The 14545-nt window shown below is 44.0% G+C and overlaps 1 protein-coding gene across 1 annotated transcript in view; it reads right to left on the bottom strand.

Annotated features, from left to right (window-relative positions):
- Positions 1–9030, bottom strand: part of PIP5K1B (phosphatidylinositol-4-phosphate 5-kinase type 1 beta) — a 338680-nt gene extending 329650 nt beyond the window's left edge. The window contains exon 1 of the mRNA XM_065908234.1: positions 8894–9030. The gene's annotated coding sequence lies outside the window, so the exon portion shown is untranslated. The remainder of the gene's footprint in view (positions 1–8893) is intronic.
- Between the last annotated feature and the right edge of the window lie 5515 nt (positions 9031–14545).

Below are 14545 nucleotides of genomic sequence, written 5' to 3'. Positions count from 1 at the left end.
TGTCTGCTTTCTGAATGGCCTGCCTGGGTGTGAGAGGTAAGAATCCAGCCAGGAAACCTACGATCCTTTCCAGCCACTTCACTTGCTCTGGCTGCAGTATGGATGATGGATTAGAGGAGGGCCAGGGTGGACTCAGGAGCGCAGGGAAGTGATGGTTAGAATCCAGCAGAGAAATGAGAAGTTGGACTAGGGCAGAATCAGCAGAAACTATGAGAACCAGATGGAAGAGGGAGATATTCAGCAAGCAAGACTGACAGAAATAGGGGCTCGGTTAGAAGTGGTAGATGAGAAAGATGGGGTCAAAGATAGCTCCATGTTTCTATCTCCTATGAGGCAGTGGCTGGTGATGTCCATCACAGAGCTAAGCAAGAGGACAAGGCAGGAAATGATCAGGATTATGGTCTTGGACATGAAAAATTTGAGGTGCCTTTGAGATAGCCAAGTGCAATATCAATTATGTAATCTAGTGCTCATAGAGAGGCCTAGGTTGGAGATGTAGATTTTAGATTCACTATGTCTTTCTTTTTAAATTCTCACTCCAAAATTACATTTTGAGACACAAGTGTTTGAAACAGAGAAAAGAACGAGGGCTTTAAAATCAGAAAATCCAGAGATGGAACCATCTCTTACTGACTCTTTGTCCACGAGCATGCATCTAACCTGATCAGGTTTCCAATTTCCCCTTTATCAGTGAGGAAGCTGCAGCCCATCATCAAGAGCATGGTGAAGATGAGAAGAAACAGCACTTGAGAAGTGCCTGGAACAGAGCAAGTTCTCCACACAGTGGAGCCAGAAAATGCTATACTTTTTTATATACCCCCTAGCACTTGATACTGTCCTGGCTAAGGATTCCATCAACATTTAGTATGTTCAACTGACTTGAAATACTCAGAATTGTCAGCAAACCACTATTTCCTAGACAACCACTAGCTCTCAAAATCATTCCTCCACCTGGCACCCTACTGAAGCAACACCCAAACATAAGCTATGCCTGGAACACTTATCTTCCTCCCATCACCCACATACCCTGGTGCATCTCCCAGCCCTGGGAGTACCCACCACTTGGCAGGGGCCAGTGACTATCCAGAGCTTGTTTGTACCATCTAAAGTCCTTGATACCCAATCCAGTCATATGAAGTTGTTCTCTTGTGGTCTACAAGGATGTGAGAAAAGCCAAGACTGGCTCTCTCTCTCCTCTGGTATTTCTAGAGCAGGCAGATGGCACCCTCGCCACACACCCTGAAATTCACCTGGGAATACCAAGCACTTCAGGAGGCTTAGATTTTAAGCAATGGGTTTACCATTTCCTGCCAATATTGGGATTTCCCTGGTGGCTCAGTGGGTAAAGAATCCACCCGCAATGCAGGACATGCAGCAGAAGTGGGTTCTATCCCTAAGTTGTGAAGATCCCCTAGAAGAAGGCATGGCAACCCACTTTAGTATTCTTGCCTGGAGAATCCCCATGGACAGAGGATCCTCGTGGGCTATAGTCCACGGGGTTGCAAAGAGACGTGACTGAAGCAACTGAGAATGCACGCATGTGCACACACACCAATATCAAGTGTGCTTCAGAATCACTTGTCATTCAGATTGTTGCTCCCCATCCCCAGAGTTTCTGACTCAGTTAGCCTGGGGTATATAAGAAAGTGCATTTCTAACAAGTCCTCAGTTCTAGGGACAACACCCAAGAACCTGGCTTCTTCCTGAGACTGGGTAATTACTATGTCTAACGAACATTTAAAAACGTTTAAAAAGAAAGTTGGGAAGGTTTACCTGGAGTGTCATAGGAAGTTGCCCTGTATATTATCACTATAGTATCTCACTTAAGAGTTATTTATGTTTGGGATTTTGGTACTTTCAGACCTTATTTTAATAGTTTCCTAATGTCTTGTCTTATGCTTCACAATTTCTACTTATTCTGTTATTTTTGGAAAAGAAAAAGCAAGAACTCTTTAAGAGAGTTTTAGAGATACCTCTTCATACTGATGCCAGAGCCTAAACCATCACTGTTCCCTTCTTCTGGAGGACCTAGTTGTCATTCTCATGAAGTTGTCATAGCCAGTCTTTAAGAACAATCTTCACAACTCAAACTGCTTGGCTTGAGAAACCTCAGTGGTGGCCCAATTCATCTTGACAGGATGAATGGGACCTATTCATTCACTGACTTACATGTTTACTGGGCACCTACTGTATGTCAAGCATTTTCTTAATAAGCAATGTTAAGGAACCATGACATCCACCTTTAAGGAGTTTACAATCTTGAGTGTGAGTTTGAGTAGAGGTGATAAAAAAATAAGTAAAATACATAAATGTATAAGTATCTACTGTGATAGGTGAAGAAAAGATATGAAGAAGGTCCTCTTTAGGTTAGATGATCAGAGAAAGTGTCTAGAGAAGGTGACATTCAAATTGATTAACTTAGAGAAGCTTAAAGTCCATTCTTGTCTATGTATCCTGAACCAAATTCACTCTTATGCCACTCTGGGAGCTTTAAAAATGTTTATCTGATAATTATAAACAGCAGAAAGAACAGATTTCCTATTTAGATTATTTCTGTGAAGGAAGAGAAAAAAATCATTCTTAGGAACATTGGTTTAAAAAAGTTGGCGGTCTGGTGAATAAATACCGTTTATGATGTAAAAAGAAGGACTACTATAAACTATTAAAGCTAGTATTTATCAGTTTGCCTGACATTTCGAAGAGGGTCTGGAAAATAATAAAATCAGAATAATCATGAAATGTCTCAAGGTTTTGAAGAGTAATCTTCATGTAAATTCATAAGCTGTTCAGTATATATTTATTAAATCCCCACCTTTTCCCATACATAATGCTAAGTGCCAAGAATACAAAAATAAACAAAATGTGATGCCTAACCTTTCCCACTGACAAATATTAGCTAAACCCCTATGATGCACTTACCACTTCCTCAAGCTGGTCATAGTTTTGCTTCTTTTTATTGTTGTTTTGTTTCCTTACTTCATCAGTAAATGCTATGACCAAATGATCAAGAGATAATTATGCTGATCGTAGTATTTTTTTTAAAGTATGCTTTAATTGTTGAAAATCCTGGATAAATAACAAGGTCCTATTGTACAGCACAGGGAACTATGTACAATATCCTCTGATAAACCATAATGGAAATTTTTAAAAGAATGCATGTGTGTATGTGTGTGTATATATATGTACAACTTAGCTGTACCTCAGAAATCAGTAACATTGGAAATCAACTATACTTAAGCAAAAAAAAAAAAAAAAAGAAAAAAAATTCACTACTCAATAAATAGAATCTACTGAATTTCTTGTGCAAATCTATGAAGCAAAGAAACACATTTTTATGGCTAGCCATAATTTCCTCCTAAACCCCTTGCTCAACATTACTGGCTAGCAATGGCTTAAGTATCACCTCTCTCTTACAAAACAGAGGGATTTTCTACAGTCCTGTGTCTTTAGTCCTGGGATTTTTGTTCCAATTCAAGGTAATTATATTGTCCTTTCTGGGCCTGCAGGGCTTGCAAGCCCCATCCTTGCCTGAAGAAACTCTACTGAAAGACACAAGCCCATTTTTAGTGGGAGCACTACTACACACAAATGCTATGTAGTTCAATATACAATTTTATAACTGACTTTCTAAAACCTTTAGAGAAACAGTTCTCAAGAACTTGCTCACCCATTAGTCAACTCCTCCAAATATACTGCACACCTACTGTTAATTCACCCCATAAACAATGCTGAAGACTTTCTAAAAGAATACACACTTCATGGAGTTGTCTTTCAAACACAGGTTTAACTTAAAATGACAACACCTAAGAACTGTCAGTTGACGGGACATGTAAAGACATCTCAGTTATTATGTTTTCAAATCTTCCCAACAGTAACCTAATTTGGGTAAGATTCCAGTGTTTTCCTATATTATCTCCTTATACACCTCTGATGGGCTTCCCTGGTGGCTGAGATGGTAAAGAATCTGCCTGCAATATGGAAGACCTGGGTTCGACCCCTGGGTTGCGAAGATCCCCTGGGGAAGAGAATAGCTACCCACTCCAGTATTCTTCCCTGGAAAATTCCATGGACAGAGGAGCCCGGCAGGCTATAGTCCATGGGGTCACAAAGAGCTGGATGTGACCAAGTGACTAACAAACACACATACACACACACAACCCTCTAATGAAGTCAGACACAAGTAGATACAATTGAGAATGAAATACATAATATTAAGCCTGGTTCCCTGGCCTAATCTTTTACCCTAAAAGGAAACTGACTGAATAAAACGCTTTGTCAATAGCAGCCAATTTTGACTAAACAGTACTTCAAAAATGTCATCAAGAGATTAAGTTTAACATTTAAAAAAAAAGAAAAATACTAAATAAAACAAAAGGCTAGCTTTCTCCCCTCCTCAATTTCCCTGGCATTTAGAAGAACTGCCTTAGATAAGTCTACAAATGAACAGCTGAGCTACATAATGTACAGTTCTAACTGGGCAGCTTCTAGAAAAATAAAAGGACTCCTTCCAACCCCAGTTAACGTGCTTGATACAAAAAGAACATGTTACTGCAACAAATATATTTCTGGCTTGATTTTTACAGAGTAACTAATGAAGGCTCCAGCCATAGGGGAAAAGAATTATTTTTCCAGGATATTAAATGTTCTGACTCACCATTTAACAGAAGTACAACTTAAATGAATATTCAAATTAAATATATACATATTTATGACTTTATCCATGTATGACAAAGCCTGTGGCTTCTGATTTTATTAACCAGGAAGAAAAGTCTGAAAAACTACCATAGATTTGTATTTCTATTCATATAGTTCCTTCTCTCCAAGCACTGGTGGAAGCAAAGTACTAATTCTGAGTCTAGTGATATATATATATATAAGCCAAGAGAATCATAGTGAATGGATGAAAATGGACATTGTCTCCTTTATCATCTGTTTGGACAAGAAGATGTAAAAAAAAAATACGAAGCCATTAGAAATGTGACACCTCATGAATAATTACTAGTAAACAGAAAATTTCTGTTAATCTCTATGATTTCTAAAAGTCAAAAATGCACTCTCACCATAGAATCCCTAGTAAAGCAAGAATCTTAAGAATTTCACATTAGCCGTAGTCCTCCTGCTAAATATCTGTGAGACTACAAGCAAGTCAATTCACCTCTCCAAGCCTCAGTATTTTACCCATAAAAGGCCCAAGTTTCTGAACCAGTTAATATTTAAATTCTTTATCAGAAAGAAATCTACCTCAATCCCCCATGGCGGAATCAGTAAGACCCATTCTAAATATCTGTCATCATTCTTCTAAGAGCTAAAACACTCTTCTGTGCATATAGAAGGATGGGTGGGAAGAGAAGAGGATTCTTAGAGGGAAGAGAAACTAGGTTGGTTTTGTTAATTAGGTTCCTCCTCTGAAACCACGAGTCAGTATTAGCATATACTGAAATTTACCCAAATATAAGAATGGTTGGTGTCTTCATCTCAAGACATATTCTTTCAGGAAAGGGCACAAGTCAGTTTCTAGGAATGTATATTTCAGCCAGTTGCACATCACTAACAACTAAGGCAGGCAAGAGGCAAGCAAAAGAGAATGACATAGATGTCAGCTTATGGTCTACACTGAGAAATAAAAACTCATCTTTATTTGATGTACTCGGGAAGGAAAGGCACAACATGCACCTGCCAGCTTCAGGAGGCACACCTCTCATAGGTAAACTACCTTATGGGTCAGCAGATGCTGGGAATTTACATGATGAAATTCTTTCTAAGGATGATAAGATGCTTTGTTATCCTCCAGTCAACTCTTCATTGACTACTTACTATATCAAATCCCAAAGCCAAAAAAATAAATGAAGGTATGAATTGACAGTCTATAATATTCAGGTAAATCTTGACATTTATTTTAGAGTAGTGCAGCCCCTGAGAATATTTCAAAATAAAACAATAATAGTAAATAATATAGATGCTAAGCTAAAGTGCCCTTGGAATTTTCTTTCCCTTCATTAAGTGGTATGTGATGAAGGGGAAGTGTGTGTGTTAATCTCTCAGTCATGTCCGACTCTGTGACCCCATGGACTGTAGCCCACCAGGCTCCTTTGTCCACGGCATTCTCTGGGCAAGAACACTGGAGTGGGTAGCCATTCCCTTCTCAAGGGAATCCTCCCAACCCAAGGATCAAACCCAAGTCTCCTGCACTTCAGGCAGATTCTTTACCATCTGAACGACCTCATTAAGTGGTATGTGATGAAGAGGAAGTAAATTACAAGTGGAACAGGTAATTCGGATTACCTATCAGTTAATATAAGGTGAAAAATTTTCTTTCCCCTAGAAAAATGATTTTATTGGATTACAAATTTATTGATAAGCATTATAGAATGCTAAAACCAGAAAGAGAAAAATAACTCAATGCAAACTTCTTGTTTTATATGTGAGAGACTTGAGGCTCAAAGGTGGTAGGATTTGGTCCAGGTTATACAGCTAAATCCCTGGAGGAGAAAATGGCAACCCCACTCCCATATGTTTTTGCCTGGAAAATCCCATGAACAGAGGAGACTTGCGGGCTACAGTCCATGGGGTCACAAAAGAGCCAGACATGACTTAGAGACTAAACAAAAACATACAGTCAAGTATACTGCCAGAACTAGAACCCAGGTCACCAGCAAGCATACTTAACAGTCCCTGATGTCCAGTATCCCATGATGTCTCTTCATTGTTGTCAGAAGTGAAACAATGTCACAATCCACAAAGCAAAGGACTAGACATCAAGAGCTTTGCAGTTCTAGTCTTGTGAACTCTACTAGATTAGACATGATACTATACAAAACTAATCACTTGTCTAAACCTCAGTTTTCTCATCTGTTGAAATTTGAACAGTAATTCACAGTGAGACCGTGCAAACCACAATAAATGCAGAAATGTCTGGCCACTGTAAAAACCTTATACAAGTACAGACCTAGCACTGGGTGGATGATAATAGTGGTGGTGATGACTTCAGACAACCTGGCTTCAACTCTTAATTCCAGTCACTTGTTACCTTGATAAGTCATTAAACCTGTGAGCCTCACATTCCTTTTGTGAATATCTGGTTAACAATTCTGGCCCTGCCTCCCCCAGAAATGGTCAGAATTAAAACTTTTTCAGAGAAGGTTGTTGTTGTTTCAGTTGCTAACTCAAATCTGACTCTTTTGGAACCCCATGGACTATAGCCCATGGGATTCCTCTGTCCATGGGATTTCCCAGTGAAGAATACTGCAGTGGGTTGCCATTTCCTTATCTGGGGAACCTTCCAGAACCAGGGATCCAACCTGAGCATCCTACATTAGCAGGCGGGTTCTTTACCACTGAGCCACCAGGTCAACCCTTTCAGAGAATATGAAAAAGCATTTACAAAGCTAGGCATCGATGCAAATGTGAGGTATTACCAAATCCCTCTAGTCTTATTTGGACAAAGATATAACAAGATTTTAATCATTTTTTCAAGTGTTCCTCCTCAACTAAGACGTCATTATGCATCAGTCTCAGTCTTACCAGCTTTCTCATCAGTTTTCCTAAGTCTCCACAGAAGGCACCATTTCCCTCAGCTCAGAGATCATGCTTGCTGCTTACTCAACTTCCCACTGGCAAGGACTTATCCGAGAAAGGTTTATTTCTAGGGCCTCGTTTTGACTGGAAATGCCCTGACAAAAGCTTCCATGAACACTATTATACTTCATCACATTAAAAGTGATAAGGAATCCAACCCTTTGGCTTCTCTCCACTCCCAGGACTTCAGCCTTTACATAGAAGAGACAGAAGCCTGGGTGGATGTTTTTCACCGGAAGGGCAACAAGGGTTACCCAAACCCATGCTCGGTAGTACTGATGGGGAGACTGCTGCTTCTTTGTGGATGACTAGCACATTCTTAGGCCCAACCGGCCTCTCAAGGGTCACTCACCTTAGAGCTAGGGCCCCTGGCAGGCTGAGACTATCATAGAAAAATAGAAGGGTGGGGGAGTGGGGGTGCGCAGTATTTTTGGTCTGCAACATGCTAGCTGCCTTAAAAAAAATCAGAGTAACTAGCATTTCCTTGCTAAGAACCCAGATTTCAGTTGATTAGAAGAAAAAATTCATCAGCCTATCCAAACAACTCTGGAACAGGTTTCCATTCAACCACGCCGGGCATCAGAGACAAGTGAGTTAGGGGTGGGGGTGGGGGGGTAAGAACTGACAACAGGCTTATCTGCATAGATGAACGATAAGCTGCCATTTGTTGTCTTCTGTTAGGTGACTCTTGGCACCGGTTTGGCAAATCAAACCCCGGAGTTCTCCCTCTCAGGTGCCCCCACACTCCCACCCCCCCGGTCCCAGCTGTTGAAGCGTCATGTTGACCCGGCTGGGGAAGAGAAGCAGGGGAAACGCAGAAGTCTGTATATTGCTGCATTTAGGTTGAAACCACGCCGCACCTGTTCAATCCGGCTCCGGCGCCAGAAATGACCAGAACATCGACTCGCAAGCCCCTCTTGAGATCCCAGGGGCGCCTAACAAGTTCGCCGCTGTTTAATATCCGGAGAGGGTGGTGGGAGAGCTCTCTTTTTGCAGCCAAACTCTGCTGGCTACCGAGAAAAAGGGAAGGGGGCTCCGGCTCCAGTGAACCCAGAGTGACCCCCAGGGTCGCTGCGGCCCCGGGGATCCGGGTAGTAAGCGGAGTGGGTGCCCGCGGGGAGCGCGCAGCCGTGGCCCGGAGGAATGAAGGTCCCGCTTCGGTGGCCACGCGAACCCCGTCCGCCCTATCTCCAGCACCAGACGGACAAAGTCAGAGCGGCGAGAGATCGCCAGGGTTCATCCGAGACTCAGAGCCCCCAAGCTCGAGTCCAAAAGGAGGGTCGCGGGAGGAGGGGCAGGGGATGCGCAGGAAACTTACCTCACCGGGACAGCCTTCGGGCACCTCCGGTGTCGAGACCAGTTGCGCCACAGCGTGCAAGTTACCGGGACGTTGTCTCTTCCCCGGGTCGAAAGGAGAGCCGTGCAGGCAAGGGGCGGGGGGGCCAGCGGGGCGGGGCCCGGGCCGGGCGCAGCGCGCGGAGCCGGCAGGTGCCGGGGCCCGAGCCGCGGGGCCAAACTCGCCCCGGACGCGCCTCAGCGGGGGCGCGCGGCTGCGAGTGTGCAATGCGCGCGCGCCGCGGCCGGAGTGTGTCCCCGCTTTCCCCTTCCTTCCCCGCCGGTCCTGCGGCCAGACTGAGCCCGGAGCAGCCGCCGAAGCCCCCGCTGCTCTGAGCCGCTCCACCGCCGGGCGCACTCTGGCCGCGGCGCGTTTGGGGTCGGAGGCCGGGGACTGAGGAGCAGGGCGCCCCCGGGCTTGGGCGCAGGTTCCTGCGCAGAGCGCGCCGGAGTAGGAGCGAGGAGCGGAGAGAGCGGGCTGCGCGGCGGCGGCCGCGGCTCTGAGAGGCTGCAGGCCCCGCCCGCCGGCCGCCCAGGCTCTTCCCCTTTTCTCTCCACCCCCTCGCTCCATCCCCGCACGCCCCGCAGGGAAGCCGGGCCGGTTTGCAGCTGCGGCGGCGGGAGCCTGTACCGCAGTAGGACTGGGCGTCCGAGTCGACGTTGGGGACAAGGCGCTTGCTCCCGCCGCCGCGTGCCTAAGACAGAGAGCGGGGGTGGAGTGGGCCCCTAGATCCAGCCGCTTCCTGCAGGGCTAGCCAAGGGCTTCCCGGCGGTGCTCAAAGTCTTGCAGCCCCGGAAAACAGGGCTGTGTTTGGGACAGGGCTCCCGCTTCCTCGGGCCACCAAACTCTTCGACACCTGGTCTCCTGCCCGCTGGACTCCGCTTGCGCCGAACCCCCTACTTTAACCAGGAAGGGGCAAGGCAGTCTGAAGGCAGCACGTGTTCCCAGGAAGTAAGACCTACCCAACAGGTAGAAATAGGTAGGAGAAGGGATTCTGGGAGAGAGAAGGCTGGAGGGACGTCAGGCACTGATGGTCGGTGATGAGGATTCGGGCCAAATCTTACTGACGGCGCTGAGAGGGCGTGGGGCCCTCGTAATCTCACCCGACGTCAGTTCAGCAGCGGAGAGGACACCGGCCAGGTCTAAAGGACTCTTTTGGGTCTGGGAGAGGGGGAGGAGGAGGGAGCTGCTATCATGGAAGCTATACCTACATATGCTTAATTGGAACCGAAAAGGTAGCGGATCTCTCCCAGCCGGATCACAGCAAGTGGTATTTCTCACCCTCACCACTTCCTTCCACCTTGTTGCTTAGTCGCTCAGTCGTGTCCGACTCTTCGCAAGCCTCTGGACTGTAGCCCGCCAGTCTCCTCTGTCCGTGGAATTTTGCAGGCAAAAATACTGGAGTGAGTTGCCATTTCCTTCTCCAGGGGATCTTCCCCATTCAGGAATCGAACCCGCGTCTCCTGCATTGCAGGCTGACCCTTCCCCTTTACCCTTATTTAAAAAACAAACACATTCGTGGGAAACGTAGGATACATTCTGTCCCAGGAAAACCAACCTTTCATGTCCTTATCCTCAGATACGGCCTAATGAGTGAGTCAAAATGAATTTGTTTGAAAGGATACTCTGTTAGTTTTCAGCAAATGAAAAAACCTTTTTTGAGTTGAAATCTTGTACTTCCCAGTTCAGAATGGAGGGTAATAATTCCTTAGTAACACATATCTGTAAAACTTTTTCTAGCATACCTCTTCCAGATGTGCCAGGCCACCCCTGGGAGTTTTAGGGCATCACTTGTTCAGGACCCTGTGACTTGTGGTTTTAGCATCTTAGGCTCTTCAGAGCCTTAGAGCAGGAACACAAATCTAGTCCAACATGATTACTTCACAGAAGTAAAAACTGAGACCCCAAAATATTAAGTGACCCACAGGCCAGAACACTGGTTCCTTGATTCCCAGAAATGCTGGACTAACAAAGTTCAGTTTGGGTCTAAAGAGGCCTGGGTGGAGGAAACAGACACAGATCAAAGAACCCTTCATCTGCCTGGTGTGAGTCACCGTGTAGAGGGCAGCAGCATACCGCTGTAAGTAGCAGACTGCTGGGATCTGGGGATGGTAATCCCAGTTTCTCCTCTGCTTCTCCGATATTTGTTCTGAAATCCAAGGAGTGGAAAACAAATCTGCTTCCCAGAGTGGTAACGATAAGTGAAAATACAAAGTTAGTTCTCGATATTTCCTGGGAATACAGAGGAGATAAAAACAGATAAAATCAAAATTAAAATAATGGCTCAGATGTGGTCACCTCTGCTACTTACAAATGGACACACACACGTGTACACACCTGTCCTTCTTTTCCATTAAGAGCGTGTTTGATTCCCTTCTGTAAAGCACAGATGCCAAGAGCCTTCAGTTTCCAGAGCAAACTCACAAAGCAGAATGCCCACTGGCTATTTAGAGAGCTAAACAGGATTCTAGGTGCTCTGATTTTTCCAGTAGTCATGTATGGATGTGAGAGTTGGACAATAAAGAAAGCTGAGTGCTGAAGAATTGATACTTTTGAACTGTGGTGTTGGAGAAGACTCTTGACAACCCCTTGAATAGCATGGAGATCCAACCAGTCCATCCTAAAGGAAATCGGTCCTGAATATTCATTGGAAGGGCTGATGCTGAAGCTTTGCAAAGCTTCAAAACTTTGGCCACCTGATGTGAAGAACTGACTCCTTTGAAAAGACCCTGATCCTGGGAAAGATTGAAGGCAGGAGGAGAAGGGGATGACAGAGGATGAGATGGTTGGATGGCATCACCAACTCAATGGACATGAGTTTGAGTAAACTCTGGGAGTTGGTGATGGACAGGGAGTCCTAGTGTGCTGCAGTCCATGGAGTCGCAAAGAATCAGACAAGACGGAGCGACTGAACTGAACTGAACCATTTGCAATAGTGGCTTGGCCATAAACTCTGGAAATATTTAAAAATCAGATAATGCTTATCTAAATGTTTTCCTTGATTCCGAGTATAATTTTTCCAGCTGATTTCAGATCTTAGTCCAAAATCTTAATAATGTTATTTAGTACTCCCCTATGAGAAACAGGCATAGATTTCTTATAACAGATTTAATAGCATTAATGGCCCCAGTTAATGACGTCCCTTTAGCCATGTCCTTTTTTCTAATTCTGTAGTCTCCTCCCACTGTGTTCACTCATCTGCTCTACTTTGATCAGTGGGACAGTAGCAGACTTGATGTAAATGGAGGTTTGAAAAATGTTTGTCAACAAGGAAATACCACTATACATCTATGAAAATTTCCAGAATCCCAGAACGCTGACAAAACCAAATGCTGGTGAGAATGTAGAGCAAAAGGAACTTTCATTCATCGCTGGTGGCAATGCAAAATTCCATGGCCACTTTGAACAACAGTATTTCACTTCCTTACAAAAGTAAACATACTCTTACCATGTGATTTGGCAATCATACTCCTTAGTATATACCCTAAGGAGCTGAAAACTTATGTCCATATAAAAACCTGCATGTGGATGTTTATAGCAGCTTTATTCAAAATTGCGAAAACTTGGAAGTAAATCAAGATTTGCTTGGTAGGTGAATGGATAAACTGTGATAAAATGGAATATTATTCAGTGCTTTAAAAAAAAAGAGCTATCAAGCCACGAAAACACATGGAAGAAACTTAAATGCACATTACTAAGTGAAATAACTCTGTCTGAAAGGGCTACATATGGTATGATTTCAACTATATGATATTCCGGAGAAAACAAAACTATGGAGATAGTAAAAAGATTAGTGGCTGTCAGAGTTAGGGGGAGGGAGGGATGAATAGGCAGAGCACAGAGGATTTTTAGGGCAGAGAAACTACTCTGTATGATTCTTTAACAATGAAGATGTCATTATACTTTTGTCCAAAATCTTAAAATTCATTAAGAATGAATCCTAATGTAAACCATGGTCTTTGGTGATAACGATGGCATCTGTGTAGGTTCACCAGGTGTAGCAAATGTGCCCCTCAGGTGGGGGATGTTGATAATGGAGGAGGCTAGGCATGTGTAGGGGCAGGTGGTATATGAGAAATCTCTGAACCTTCCCTTCAATCTCGCTATGAACCAAAACTGCTCTAAAAAATGGAGTCTATTTCTTTTAAGTTGTGTGCATTTCTGCTTCTGTTCTTGGAATTCTGCCATCAGCAGGAGAACAAGCCCACTGAAGGATGAAAGACCCTGTGGAACAGAGCTGAGTCATTGAAGTTGAGGTCATCCTTGACCAGTCAGCCCTCAGTTGACTGCAGAGGTACAAACAAGTTCAAATGAGATCTGCCAAGCTTGACCCAGACCAGCAGAACCACCCACCCAACTCAAAGATTTGGGAGAAATAAAACATGGTTGCTGTTCTGACTTCAATTAATTATCTATTGCTGCATAGCAAGCCACTTCTAAACTCACAGCCTAAACCAACCACCATTTACTATTTCTCATGAGCCTGTGCGTCAACTGGGCTCAGCTGGGTCTCGGCTAGAGTCACTCAATTGGCTGCATTTAGGTGGCCGCTGGCAGCTGGTCCAAATTAGAAGGCCCGAGAAACCTTCACTCATATATCAGATACCTCCATCTGCCTCTCACGACCTTTCTCTTTCTGCATGGCTAAGTTATGGAACTTTGGACTAGTTACAAGTCCTTTCTGAATCTCTCTATGAAATGAGGGAAGTTAAGTTTATCCATATTGCTAATGCATATTTAACCTTTTCTTTGATGATATCTCAAGGGCAAACTGAAGTCCAATAAATACCTAGAAGGGTGTTAGAGGGAATTTGGGGCACATTGGTCAACCATGGGTATTTCTAGCATTTCAATTGTTACTTATTTTTCAAGGAAAAATTCTCAAGAAGCCACATGAAAGACATGCACTGCCTCCATGAACATCAAACAGTAAAGCAGGAGGTTGCATCCCTCACGACTCCTGAAGGGTCATCTTTCATCACATTGTCCCCTCTTTCTAGAAACTTCATTTCTAAGCAGGTAAGTTGAATGCTTAGCTGACTCCCCTGTATAACTTGAGATGCTTATTTCAAAGGGTGCATTTACCTAGGGGACCTTATAGTCTCTAATTTCAGGTTTGCTCTTAAAATTAGCAGAGGCTTGAAACCGCGCCCCCCCAACTTCCTTCCATCTCTTCTTTCTCCCTGGACCATCTTCCTTTCCTCTAGCTTTGTTTTCTTATCCTGCTGCATCCTTTCTCCCTTAATCCTAAGGCACTGAACTAGGAGCCCTAGGTCTACTTTTTCATCCCACCTCTGTCCCAGCAGCAGTGAAGTCTGCTTTCTCTCTTGGCTCCAGATTCTTTGAATTCAGATTCATGTGTGTATCATGAGGGTATATCATGAGATGCTCTGGGAAAGGTCACTTACAAGCCTGATAGTCTATGATCCATATATGCCTTATGCAACACATAAACAGTGCAAGACTTGGAGGGGATGAATATTAAGGACTCTTTAGAAGAAGTACACGTGTCTCAGTCCTTCTCAAGCAATTCCCAACATGTAGGTACTTTTTCCTAAGGTGTTTTATTTATTTTTTCTATTGGAAAACATGCAACTCCAGCACCTACAAGCCCTATTTAACTCATTACTCTTT

Source organism: Muntiacus reevesi, chromosome 17 (genome assembly GCF_963930625.1).
Source record: "Muntiacus reevesi chromosome 17, mMunRee1.1, whole genome shotgun sequence".
NCBI classification, from domain to species: Eukaryota; Metazoa; Chordata; class Mammalia; order Artiodactyla; family Cervidae; genus Muntiacus; species Muntiacus reevesi.
This window is presented reverse-complemented; position numbering and strand designations above follow the sequence as displayed.